The 14781-nt window shown below is 38.5% G+C and overlaps 1 protein-coding gene and 1 non-coding gene across 4 annotated transcripts in view; both read right to left on the reverse strand.

Moving 5' to 3' along the window:
* The window catches only part of LOC129728938 (uncharacterized protein DDB_G0283357-like), a 280035-nt gene that overhangs the window by 207476 nt on the left and 57778 nt on the right, over positions 1–14781 (reverse strand). The window lies entirely within an intron of this gene.
* Positions 10479–10658, reverse strand: LOC129719250 (U11 spliceosomal RNA). The gene has a single exon (XR_008727170.1). It is a non-coding gene; the product is annotated as a U11 spliceosomal RNA (small nuclear RNA).

Below are 14781 nucleotides of genomic sequence, written 5' to 3' on the forward strand. Positions count from 1 at the left end.
AGTTGAAGTGATATTGAATTTTATTTGCACATAGAATGAGAAATGAAAATCACAATTTTTAGCTTAACTTCAAACACCTGTAACTCAGCGAAAAATACAACCAATACCTAATCGTGGTAAAACATATTGCAAAAAACATGTATTTCTGAACTCATTTTCACCGTACAATCTTGCGAATTCGAGCCCCCCCCCCTAGTCCTGGGGCGACCCTTCTTTTTGCTCGTCACCTTCCAGAACGATACCTCTAAATGTTTTAAGAAAAAAGGGCCTCACAAACAAATTTTCCCCGGGCCCCCAGCTCCTAAACTAGGCCCTGCTTTCGAAACAGTTCGGAACGATCGGATTACCAACAGCCTATGGGAAATTTATTGTACTTTTCAGATGCTCATAGGAAAATATTTTGAAAAATAAAAATTATGGAGGCTTATGATGTCCTATTGTAAAATATTCAGTTTTGTATATTTGAACAAAATGATTGACTGGCGAGTATGCATGAAGAACTTCCAATTTTTTTTTTTGTATAAAGTACTACAAGATGTATGAAAAGACAAAAAATTGATATTGAGAGAAAAATACAGGCACCGTCTATCATATTTCCAGTGACGTCAAAACAAACTACCGAACAATCTCATGTTTTTTCTTGAAAGACCTTTTGTTTGTCGTAGAAAGATTTTGAATTGGTTAAAAGGCTTAAAAGCAACACATTTTTCAAAATAATACAAATTGAAATATGTCGATTTTTGGACCACCCTAATTTGTAAAGGAGTACCCTAAGAACCAAATAAAAACAGGAGGGTTGTGTGAAAAGCCACGACCGCAAGGTTGAAGTAGAATACTTTTACAAGAAAGATAATCAGACTGCTTGCGTGTCAGTCATTTTTTTCTAGTAAATAAACGATGACTAATCAGATCAATCGAATTTTGCGCTTCAACAAGGTTTGACCATTTTCAATAATATAGTAAGTTGCTTGTTAGGGTTGGGGCTTGACAATTTTTAAATTTTGAGATGAAATTTTTTCGGATGTCGTGCTCATGTCTAAAGGAAAAGATAATTCAGTACGAGACACGGAGATGAAGTAAAATTTATAACTTTTACAAATTTGAAAATGTGAATTAACTCATTAGAAAATATTAACTCTTTAATCAAGTTTTTATTTCATCCTGAAAAGGACAATTTGTTGTTCAGTTTAGTATCGGATAAGATGCCGATCACTCTTTGCGTTATCACTGACAGGGCGAATAAAGTATTTCTTGTGATAAAGTAAACAATGAAATGCTGATATAACACTCAAAACTAGACGGCTCACGTGTTGTCAAAATGAGTCAACTTTTCATTGAATGCATTTACTAGTGCCCATTATCGCACAGAGGCTGCTTTTCACTAAAGTGCCTCACTGCATCAGCCGCTATCGATGCTGAGATCCGCTACTACTACTAGTGCGCTATCCATAGCCATGCCACAGTTGTGGCCGCTATACGCTGCCATTGGTATCCACAGTCCCTGCATCAGCTGGCCCAGCTGCTATCGATGCTGAGATCCGCTGCAACTAGTGCGCTATCCATTGCTACGCCACAGCTGTGGCCGCTTTCCGCCATCCACTGCACTGCTAGTGCTGCTGCTAAGGGAGGACGACTGCTGTTGTTGCTGTCTAGAACTATTATGCGCGGCCTCTACTGAAACAGGCTCTTATATAGGTTAAATAGCATGTTTTAATTTGCAAGGTGCAAGGATGTCTTGAAGGAAAACATGCTGGCACAGGCAACAGTACTGCACCGAGCAATGTATGAATAGAGCGCTTGCCACTCGTCATCTGTCAGTTCAAAAGAACTCGATACTCATTTGTGTGCAGCCAAGCCAAAAGACTACATTGCTGCTGTCGACGCACAGTGAGGCGTGGTGGGTTAGCGCGTAGGTGTCGTTTTGCGGTCTGGAACACAATCGAATTGCCGTTTGAATTGTCTTCTTCTTCTTGTTTCGTATAGTAGCAAATATCAGTATTCAATATAATTATTCGGGTGCCGCAAAATACCCTGCGCCACCGGAGACAACAAAATTTTGTACGTATCGGTAAAGGCAGATAGCAGAGTATTTAAATTTGGTGCATTGTACAGATTAAATGCGTTGTTTAGTGTTGAACTCTACACTCTGTTTTCAGATTTATTGAAATAATTAAATATAGAATATTCAATAGACAATAAAGAACCAAAATGCTCCGTACAAATCTATCAAAAGGTATTCAAACTTAAATAAATTTAGTTCAATATGACAATCCTATTTGCATCCCGCGGTGGCGATATAGAAGAACACCAAATTCATTTCATCTTGATATTAGAGTTCCCACATTAGTATTTCTGTAAAACGTTTTTTACATTAACATCTCCAAAATAATATTACTTTCCATGACCTTACTTGTAATTACACAACACTATGCGAACATGATTAACTGAGGCTAATGTTGTTTATCATTCTAGCCCGGTTCATTTTTGAGGATAACAGAAATATGACTTTCAAATATGGCATCTTCGTTGGTTTTAGGTATCTTGAAACTGGTTTATTTTTTTCTGATTCTACTTACTGATAAACTGTTAAAATTTACCTGAATTGAATGTTGACATATTTATAAAATTTCATATGTATAATAATGGAAGCTATTCCTCAATATTAAAGAGATTTTTTTTCCAAAACAGAGTGCTGCAAATTAATTATAAAAATACAGACCATGTTCGATTTTTGAAACACGCCAGAATTTTTTCTGTTGCCAAAATCGTACCATGCCAAAAATAAACTGTTCTCTTTTTATCACTTTTTTTACTTTTTAACGGCCAAAGATAACATTAACAGTAGATATGGCCACCAATAAAAAACTTTTAGTTCCAAGTCATTTGAGGTGTCGCTTTATGAAATTAGGCTGACGACCTAGATACTGATATTACCATCTGGTCATTTCTCAGGAACCGTTTTAACGATTCCATCCGTTTCGGCAACATAAAGAACCAAAATACCTTTCTTTTGAAGGATGTTGAGCTTAAATTGGTTGAAAAAAAAAACAAGAAAACTAGAAAAATGTGAATAAACATAATCGCTCGTTTTTGACACAAGTGTGCTAAAATTGAACCGTGCCAAAAAAAAACGAGCTCAAATCAAACAGAACCTCAAAAGGAAATATAAAACTATTGTAGTCCTACGTCAACTATGCAATCGTGTCTTGGATACCACCCTCCTACTTTTTTTATTCATATTAAGGGAGCTTGTATGCTAGTTAGTGTCTACTATATCAGGCAGAACTGAATAATAAAGCATATTTGACAGATTTCACGCAAAGACTCGTTGCGAAGGTGATTTTAATACGTGACAACGCTCGACCTCATAATGCTCAAGTCCTCAAAACTTACATAGAAGCGCTCATATTTGCAGCGTCAGATTACCATTTGTTCCGTTCGATGGCATATGATCAAGCTCATTAGTAGTTCCGCTCACATGAAGACCTCAAAAAATGGCTTGACTCGTGGGTAGCCTCTAAGGAAGAATACCTTCATCGTAACAGTATTCGAGCTCTGCTAGAAAGGTAAGACATAGTTGTAGTTGGCATTGAGCGAGAACTTAGTTGCGCACCTAATAGATATTCTAAACCTTGGTCTCTTCTGGTGGCATTTTTCTTCAGAAGCAGAACAAAAATCAATCATTGATAGAAAAACGGGCTGTTAAATTACGACAGCTTTATGAGTTACTGGAGTTAATTATGGGTAATATAGGTAACACTCCATAGAGTAGCGTTTATTGACTTTTTCTAAGTGCGTGCACCGCAGATTGGCAGTTCTTTCGACGCGTAAGTCATCGACCGAATCACCAGCGGTAGGGCTGATTAGTCGTAAATTCTGGAATTTACCAGCTTACCAGCTTCGGACTGTACTTGCCCACCACAGTTGCAAAGTTAGGCGCGACTGGGCGTCCAATTGTGCATCAGCGTTCCTATCGACAGTCGGACACTTTACGATCCCGTACCTTCTGTATCTTTCTAGCGAATTTCCATAAATTCGTAACAAACTACAATAAACTTGACCGTACGGGCAGGAACATGATCTCCCACTCGGTGTAATAAGCAAAATAAAAGAAAGAAAAATGCTCAACCTCCAAGAGCGCCGTTCAGCCGTTGGATCAGAAGGCAACGGCCGACATGCGAAGCGCTCGGAACAGGTGAAGATGCTTCGCTCGAGATGACTGCGGTTCCTCCGGTCGTTGCGGCAAGACGCAGAAATATCGTCATTCAGCAAGTTCAAGGTTTATTGAAGTACGTTACGCATACCGGCAGGAGTATGTATGCACACACATACACACCGTTACCACACCACCCCGATGATTACTGCCATCAACGCCATTTGCATGATTATGGTACGTTTAATAATCACTAATAATCATTTGAAATGTTGTCGATTAGCCATTTAAAAAAACTGCTGCGCACACTCTGACTTGCTGGAAGACCGCCTGCAAGACGTTCGCACAGCAATTAAAGCTTCCAACACAGGCGAAAGGCTTTCCGGCCGGTGGACCGGACGGTCAGTGACATTGGGAATTGTTTTAGCATCGATACTGACCTCAACGGTCGTCCGGGTCGTCCTGTGCTTTAAGAAACCGATCAACATTGGCACGATTTAGTTTGAAGAATAAGATGCCGCTGTTTGAGAAATGGCGTTTTTAATTATATGATGATCTGTTTCTAATAATCAGTAACCGGTCTATGATACACTCAAATTAAGGTTCGATAAACTTGGTAGACAACAGAGATGACCGCGCTGTTTATGATTCTCTATTCGGCTATTTCGAAGCAAGCTAGGATCCTAATCAAAACAAGAGCTAATTCACCTGGTGTTGAAATCTGGCCGTTCTCATGCGAATCTATGTCTTTGTTGAAATTGCTTAGGTCAGGAGTTCCCATTTAGCAAAATCGAAAAATCAAACTGTTGACTACTAAGCCGCACTCTGAAAATTGATCTTTTTTCGATATATCATATTCCGGGTACCTGAACTTCTAAACTAAACTCACTAGTATTTTTTAGTAGACAAATAGTTTTGTCACTACAACATTACGTTGAACTAAAACACCCAGAACACCTAGCTGTGCTTGTTCATCTGTATATAAGGTATTACAGATTTTCACCAGAAGGTTTCAGCAAGATTGAAAGATTATACAAAATTGGCATTCTAAAGTGTAATATAATAAATTTTGGTCGTGTAGATCACATTTCCGAAAATTATGATTTAATTCCAATAGAATTACGGCAAATGCAAAATTCTGGAGTCTTCTGCCAATTTGAATAAGGAAAAATTGCTATTTGGTCCCGTCATATCAAAAAGAAAACATTGAAAATATTTCTGATTTCATTTCTCACAACCTAAAAATGTATACATTCTGACCGACAAAAGTGGTCTCATGCAAACACGTTTTTCTCAATATAGCACATATACAAATTCTCCGAGGGGGAGCTGGCAACACAACTAACCGATAATACGTGCCCCGAAAGCAATCCGTTAAAGTTATTGATTTATAAGTGAAATGAGGGGCCAAACTTGCTAAAAAGTGTAGAGTTGTGATCTGTGATGCTTTGTTTAAGTGAGAAAAGTGGAGGTTTTGTGAAAAACACAGTGTTCTATGCGTGGAAGTTATAATTTATCCACGAAATCAAATTGAAAATTGTTAGGCCAGTTAGGTTGCGTGAGTGTGAGTGCCTACTTTGTGCGTCGCGCTAACAAGCGGTTCATTATTAACGTGCGATAATGGAGTGCATATGGTGGTGTGAACGAAGAGAACGGCACTTCCTGGAGAGCGGAGAGAATAGCGGTGCGCTGTGCTAGTCGGCGTTTGTTTCGCTGGCATAGGCATAACCAAACTAAAACAGATGAGTATATGTTTTTTGTATCAAACATTTCATGAATGTAAGGCTATGTGTGTAGTGGTTTTTAGCGGGCTTTGGACTTTGGCAGAAGCGTGAATGTGTGATCTGTTGGGTGCACGAAGTGTGGTAGCTTTTCGGCTGCGAGTAGGGTTTTTTTTTTTGTTTGCGCGATGAGCCTTGAAATGTTTTACTTTTTTTCTCCCACAAGTGAAAGCAATGAGAATCGTCAGGTGAGGTAGGTTAACTTATCAACGGGCTCGATACGACATACACGATTCGCTTTTGGAATTTTATTTTTTTTTTCCTAATTGGTCCGCGTTCGAATATGGTTTACATCATGTGATGATCCACCGGATACCACGTAGTTGCCAGTTTGAAGAACGACGTAGCGTGCCGTTTTGATTGTGGCCGTTATGAATGTTAACTGTTACAGTTTCGATTGTCCAAATAGAAAACAAAGTGCAATTAAGATGTTTTTCTGGAGACTTTTTTCGTGTGGTGTTGTGTAATTGTGTTGTTTATTAGAATTTATGGTAGAATAGATTAATTAAGTTGTATTTACTGATGTGTCGTGTGCCATGAATTTTTAAACGCACTGACTCTCGCATGACAGGTAATAGAAATTTCAATGGAGTCGAGTTTGACTTTCGAGGATTATTTAGTCAGCCTGAAATAATCATGATTGGTTTGGTCCTGTCAATAATTTCAAGACTTGATTAGTATGTACATCTACACCTGATGTTTGCACTTAATGTTTTAGATGCACCAAGCTTTGCCATTTTTCTATCTTTCCAACAGTTCCAACCCATTATAAGGTAATGGGTAGCTCAACTTAGTAATGAGCCAATATGACGCATAGTATACTTTGAATCCGTCATCTACCACGGTTTTGCATGGTCATGCTTCAAGTAGGGTTTTATTAGCAAACATGTTCTCACCTCGAGAGCAATGGTGTGGTTTATGGAAGCTGGGAGTATGGTTCAGTGATAATACATGAAATCTTATGCTTCACTTTTCCGATTTTTCTAGCTTTTGGGCTGTTTATGTTTTGTATACAATGTTCCAAACATGACTAGGTCGGCATTTTGTTACCAAATTTAAGACCATATATTGGTCAATATGGAAATTTGCATTTTTAAATTATTAAGGCTTTGCATGCATGAAACTTTGCCAATTTTTTTACTTAATAGGCAACATTCGCATCGACAACTAAGATAGAATCGGCGTGAAAAGTCGTGTCCCCGAGTTTCTGCGTCGGTAGGAGGGAATAGAGCGGTCGTGCATAGTGGCTCGGGAGCATTTTACTTATATGAACGTTTTTAGAATACAGTGATTTCGAGGGCTATACCCAGATACTTGTTCATGTCTCACTGTGACTGTTTAACCGAAGATTTCGTCCGGTCGATAAATATCGCGATTAACGAAAACACAATGTATACCCTTTAAAGAATCGCGTCGGCCGACGTGCAGTCGTTTCTTCGAAAGTACTCGGGATTGACAAATAGCTGATGGCTACGAGTAGCAAAGGCTACATCGCGGACCGTTTGGCAAGAAATATACTCATGGTTCGTTTTCGTAATAAGCGCGCATCATTGTTATATTCTGTTTTTCAGGTGTGTTTTTCGCGGGATCGTATCTTTTTTTTAGAGCAGACAAAGTGTATACGAGAAACGTCGTTGGTCGATTTGTTAGGTAGAAATGTCCGGTTGAACGAACTCCGCGTCGATACATTCATGAGGTCGAATTATCTAAAGATAGATCAACAACGCGTCCTTGATTTCGGTGTAAAGAGAAAAAAAGGATCACCTTACGAGGAGATACCATATCATTTGAAGTTGTCCCAATTTGATCAAAGGTCCAGTATCCTTGCGTACGATTTATTGTTGCGGTGTTACATTGTCAAACTGAATGACTTCGATTCGCATTATGAATATCGTGACGGATATAATGAACTTGTTCGCGCGATACTTGTTCTAAAGAACCCGACACTCGAAATCAGCGCATCGTTTACCAAAACGAACCCTGCTGTGTACCTTGCCCTTTCTCCAACATCCCAGTGATTTCTCGTGGAATGCAGAGGTGTTCTCGGCTTCCAATAAGCGAGTATCACGTCAACATTTTCCTATACAAATTCCTTCTTTGACCTGCATTCGGATGCGGCCGGCGCTGGTATTGCCTAATACAAAGATTAAGGTCACCAGTTTTTACACATTGAGGATGCATGTTGGTCCCAAGCATCATCTGTTGGTTCTCTGTGTAATTACAGCTGATCTGGCAATAACGGAGTAGCAACCGCGGGCGGTCAATCATGCTCATGCTCATGCTCATATAGCACATATACAAATTCTCCGAAAAATTTTAGTGAATAATTTTTTTTAGATTTGAAATCTTGGGCGAATAAAATTTACTTAGGACGAGGATAAAACCGCTACGACGGTAATAAGAGAAAAAGGCAGTGGAATTATCGACTTGTAACTTTTTCCAGCGTATGTTTTTTTCTAGTCGAGAAATCCATTTTGTTACAACTCTTCCATTCAAATTTGAGAAAGCCATTCCAACTAAATTCGCGAGAATAACTCGTTAACAATAAACAGATGAAGAAAAAAATCTTCCCAGTTTTTAATTGAGGCTGCGACACCTTGTAGCCCTCAACGGCTACGGAACAATGTAGAATGCAGAGAAACCTAGTGTCGTCTTTGGCGGGGGAAGGCCATTAAACGTCTTTAGCCTAACGGCCTTTATCTTTGGCCGGTTGAAAAATCGCACCATTCAAACAATGCCCGGTAAAGTAGGTTAATAGCTCTCCTGGTTTGTGTCGACGGGAATGTCATTGCCGAATCCGATCTTAACTCGTGTTTGAAACGGAGGAGGATTGAAAAATCTCGCACAATGAGGGAAAAAAGGTGCTAAATTTATTGCTGTTTACACGAGTTAGTGAGTACTTATCGGGCGAGAGTTGTGTTTTATTGCCAGGTGAGTGAGAACGGTTAATACACCCGACCGCTGGGTGGCGGATGTCGGCCTGCAATTGTTCCCCGCTTAGCGTGGTGAGAAAGCGTAGGTGTAGAATCGACATCGGCAGGCGTGAAATCTTGTAAGGTCATAAAAATGACAAACGACGTCCGATAAACGCCGCTTTGATTCGGTCATGATCGAAACACTTTGCACTCGAGAAAGAAACGAGAGATGTCATAAAATTGTGCAGCATGATAAACTTTCGAAGAATTTTCAAGTCCCTTTTTTGCCGCGCAAAAAAGAGGTCAAGCACTGCCTGTTTGTAACCGGTCGCGAACATGTCATCGCGTTTGCTAAAAAGGTACTAAATCCCAAACCACTGTTGCACCTGAGTGTGTGGTTCACAATGCCCACACGGATGACGCCAAATGGCCTCTTTTGCATTCCTTATAGATGGGAGAATCGGTTTGCTTGATGTCTAACCGAAAGGAAGGGGAGAGTTGGGAAGGGTGAAGAAATACGAAAATGGTATAAACAGCTATGCAATAATTTATCTTTGCTACTGGGTCGCGCGTGCCTCCTTAGTCCATTTCCTCTACCAACCGACGCAGCTATGAGTGGTTGTACCCACCCAATGGATGCACTGTGTCCTACCTGTTTGTTTGTTTGTCTGTTTGTTGACTTTGTCTTGTTGATGAATATTATACGATTCGTTAAGTTTTACAACGGGTCCCATCAGTAGTAGCCTGACTCGACTTAATAGAACAGCACTGGGATTCAGCCTCTATCATGTTTCGAGAGCGTCCTCGTCTGTAGAGTACTTGAACGCGTTCAAAATGTATCGTGCTGGAGCTTCTTCAGTGCATATTTGCCGTTTTCACAAGTGGTGCATACTAAATCTGTCCACAATGCATGCCGCCGAAGAAAGAGAAAAAGAGAGGGCGACAGTGATTAGTGTGACAAATTGCAAGGTGTGCGCGAGTGCTCAACTAACCTCGAAGCGAGTAGATGCATATTAATAGCGGTAAAATGGTGCCCCAAAGCGTTCGTATCTAGTGACAATGACAAGGTCGTTCGTGTTTGCATTCGAGGGATTTCACGCCAATTGATTTTTGCAAGGAAGAGGCTTTCCTAGCAATAACCTATTAGGTAGTGTTAATTCAAGTGAGGAGACTTGTCACTAATCTACGAAATAAATTTTAGAATGATTGCCAACAAGCTTTAAAAAGTTACAGCAATTCTGTATACTCAAACAACAAGCAAATAAGGTGTCGGGTACGGGTCGGGTTTGGGTTCGGTGAAAAAAAACGGGTTCAAGTCGAGTTCAGGTTGGATTTGGGTTTGCAAACCCGAAACCCGACTTAATCAAATAAGCATAATTATAAGATAATGATGTCTAATATCATGCAAAATTTTAATACCATTCGAGGTTCAAAGCTTTAGGGCAGGCTCGAATTGGTATAAAAAATCGACCCCAAAAAAATATCGGGTTCGAGTCGAGTTCGGGTTTCAATCACAGAAAATCCGGATTCGAGTCGGGTAGGGGTTTGAAAAATATCAAACCTGACCATCTCTACTGTTCCTAGAGTTATTAGTGCTTTTGGATGAAAGTGAAAAGTAACTACCATTTTCGAAGCATAAAAATGAAACTGAGCATTTCGCGCAGTCATTTCGATTATTATCAGCAGTCAACAGCTTTCCGGAGAAAAAAATGCGTGCAAGGTATGTTTTGATCACCATATCTCACCCGACCGAATCCTTTTTCAAGAAACTCGATCGCGTGTGCCATATAAACGTAGAACACCCTTTTGAAAATGATCATTTCGATTAGAATTGTTTCATTTGCAATTCATTCCTTCCGACTACTGTCATTGAATCACGATGAAATTTCAGACACAACTGATGACTGTTTCAATTGACGGAATGATTGACGCAAAGTATGACTCTTTCATTTCCTTCAGCGTGTCATTTAAAATTAGTACCGCATCACGTCATTCGATGATAGGTTTTATACGCGTGAGCGTTGTTAACCGGAATCAATCACATTAATTTATGCATGCGGTGGGAGGGCATGCGCCTGCTCTCATCGATTCATCGAAAGCCTCGGTTGGACAATCGTAGGGTGATAGGAACTAGCAATACTCAAGGGGAGAGATGGGCGGTAAGAATGTTGTGCGCCAAACGAAAATGAAAGATAACATTATTGCGCACTTCCCACCAAAATGGACTGCACAGTTTGAAAGTGCAACAACAAAGAAGTGTGCATCAAAGTGCTCATTGACACTTATGAATTCGTTTTCACGACGGTATTACACCGTTCCCGGAGTTACAAGATAAAAAGTGTTACACTAGTGCAGCTACACCGCAAAAACGAATTTATCAGCACCCACCATACTTTTTGACAGCTTGCTTTTATTCTTGGGCGGCAGTACTGCCAAAATACATTATTAGAAAAGAAAAATTATAAAAATATTGGAAGTTTTAAAAAAATCTTGTTTGTGGTTGTAGTAATTTATTCATGTACGGACACTATCAGACAATGAAAAAACTAAAATTAAGGTAGGGAACATATACTAAGCAGCTTTAGGAACCGCCTGTGTATTGAGACGAAATATTCAAAATGTGTTGGATGAAATTCAAACAGAAGTATATCGATCTGTTCTCTATCTTTTCCTCTGTCAGAACTTGTTTTCAGATTGCAAAACTAAGTAAGCAAACTTTGACAATAATCAATTAAAGTTACCAATCGAGGGACACTATTCCAATCACCCCGAACCTATTTTAAGCAGTTTCCATCTGTTTTGCAGCCGTTTTTTTCAGCACCCGAAATGGCTCCTGAATGGCTGCAATATAGGCCGATTTGTTTCGAATGGTGAATTCTGTGTGATTTCTTTGTGATTAACGGTATTTCTTATATTAGTAAGACAGCTAGACAATCAAAGTTTTCGTTTCCATCATTGAAATTGTCGATATTGAATCAAAATCCAGGAGTTTAAGGCCTGCTTTCTTTGACTGATTAAAATAGGCGCTTAAACCACTGCTTAAACCGTTCTCTATCCTAAATTAAATTAAAATCGCATTATCACAGTGAATCTAGCCCATTCTCGGCGGAGAGAAATCAGATTTTATTCTGCAAAATAACCTTTAAGAGCCAGTTTGCGAGAACCGCAACCGCATCTAAGGGACGTTGGTTTGATATTTTCCGATTGGGCTGAAATTTTCAGCGTTTGTTCGTCTATTTAAGGTAGCAAATTTCAATTTTTTTCATTGAAGTTAAGTAGGATAAAACGGCCCTTGAAAATGATAGGTCCAAAAACGTCCAAATTCTAAAAAGTGCAATAACTCCTGCTATACTTGATGGATTTTTCTAATAATTTGTAGTATTATTCTGCTCTAAGAGTACTTTACAATGCATGGTTGCAATATATGGCAAAGAGGTAACAAGACGAAAAAAAGCATTTTTCTTTTGAAAATTGTCAATTTTCAGGGTCATCATTCTTTTCTCAACATCGCTAGAAAAAATATCTGAATATAGCGTTTTGTAGAGCAACTCAAGAGCTTTAATGTCATGTATAAGCCAAGTGTGCCAAATGGGGTTAAACGGCCCTAGAAGGTTTTTTTTTCAATAACCGTCAAAATCACTAAAATTACTATATTTCTTGCTAGACTTAATAGATATTGCTGATAATTTGGATAATCACTATACCTTACCAGAACTACCTACTTTACCAGAAGATACGCCATTTGAGGTAAAACGTAGCTTGAAAAACTTTTTTTCGAAAAATGCCGTCAAAATCAATCATCTGTAAGAACTCGGGTAAGATATGATGGATTTATTGAAAATTTGGATTATCACTTTAGTGAAATACATATCTAAGAGCCCGATAACAAAAGTGACAAATAAATTTACATGACGAAAAAAATAATATTTTTCTTAGAAAATACTTGGCGATAATGGGTTCAATGATGGCAATTTCGGTCACGGGTTCCTTCAAAACACGTTTTATTATGTCAAAGCCGACGTTTCAAGGATATATTTCCTCGTCCTCAGGGCAACTACGAATAACAGTTTACAATTTACATAAATTTAATCTGTTGATTAACCGATTTGTCATCATTGAACCCATTAACTATTTATTGGCCAAACACCGCTTAACATACTTGGCGATTTTCGGGGTGCTATTTTATCTACAGAAAATAGTCCAGAACTCGGAGTTAGCATTTTATGAAACAAATAAAGAGCTTTTATTTGATAAAAAATCAAAATGCATCATTTGAAAACTGACTAAAAAGGACTAATTTAGGAAATCTATACCGAGCGTCTTAGCAGAGTGATTGAGAAATCAAAGAAATAGTTATCGGTTTCCGTTATACTCTACTGGGAAAATTTTTGGAAATAAATATTGAAATTCAGTCCGCGCAAATATATATTTTGACTGTGACATAAAATCTTCCTCAGTCCTCATGTGGACTGGTAAAGAGCAAAGCGTAAATCCTGTTTTTATTTGTAGTAGGTAAAAATGAAAATTTAGCACTCTTAATTGGAGTTAGGTAGGGAATTATGCGGTCGATTGTTTACCGTACCATGTCTGGGGTTTTTGGGAAGCAGATTGAATAGCCATGAGGGGTGATTACCTGCGTCTTTGTTGAGAAGCGTGCATGAGTGTTGTTTATAAATTTCTAAAATTTCAGCTTCGTCTAATTTCCATAAATTATTAACGGGGCGGAGGAGGTGAATGTTATCCGTAGTCAGTGGATGTTCCTCGTTAAAAATATGTTCAGCCACTTTGGATTTGAAAAGGTGCTTTTGTCACTTCTGCGAAATGTTCTTTGAAACGTATCCCTAGGTTACGTTTAGTTTGTCCAATGTAAACCATGTCACAGTGACTGCATGCCATTTAATAAATTCCAGCTTTGTTCAGGGTATCAATAGGGTCTTTGGTAGACCCCAATTTTGTTTTGAGTTGGGTATTTCTACTAGTGTAGACAATATCCATCCCAAATTTCCTAAATTTTGAACGAAGTGGGCGTGGCAAGTTAACGTCATATTCAACGGCTACCCTTTTCAAATCTTCTTTTATTGGGGTGAGTGTTGTAAAAGATTTCCGAATTTGAGCACGCTTCTTTTCATCAACAATGGCTTGAAAAATACTTTCATTGTAGCCATCAAGTTTGCAATTTCAAAAATATATTCCAGTTCCTTTCGCTTGGCTACTTCACTTAGAGGTAAAGTTTCCATGCGGTGGATCATATGATGGAAGGATGCCATTTTATGCTGGAAGGGAAGGATTGTAAAAAGGACTAAAGTTTTTCTTAACTTTTTCTAAGTTTTAAGAAAAGCCTCAAACAAGGTAAAAAATATTATCGATACGACGGTTGCGAAAATAAATAATTCCTGCCGAGTTCCTATTTATCCGTGAAGCAAATAAAATCATTATTTTCACGATTCCTTGCGATATTTATACATGCAAAACTTAGCGTAAAGGAAAATGGTGCTTTGATGAACGTTAAAGAACATCATGAGTATAAATTGTTAAGCATTAGTGTTCGAAGTCGTGATTTCATTAAATGATTGTTTATTTTTATTGATACAACAGCAACCTGAGTAAAATGATTTTTCGGCCAACACAGTGGAAAAAAGCAAAGAATGAGACCGATGACAATAAACTTAAAAGTAAATCAAATTAAAAAGATGAACATGGAACTCAAACAATAATTTACTTCATTTGCTTTAACAAAACTCGAAATATCGCAGTCTTTCAGCAACCGTCTTATCGATAATGTCTTTTACCAGGTTTGATGCTTTTCTTGAAACCTAGTGAAAAAGTTAAGAAAAACTTTAGTTTTTTATTCCGTTACCAAATGATGCATCTGGATTTGATATCGAATAAAAGCTCTTTAGTTGTTTAATAAAATGCTAACTTCGGGTTCTGA

The sequence above is a fragment of the Wyeomyia smithii genome, chromosome 1 (assembly GCF_029784165.1).
Source record: "Wyeomyia smithii strain HCP4-BCI-WySm-NY-G18 chromosome 1, ASM2978416v1, whole genome shotgun sequence".
Taxonomy (NCBI): domain Eukaryota; kingdom Metazoa; phylum Arthropoda; class Insecta; order Diptera; family Culicidae; genus Wyeomyia; species Wyeomyia smithii.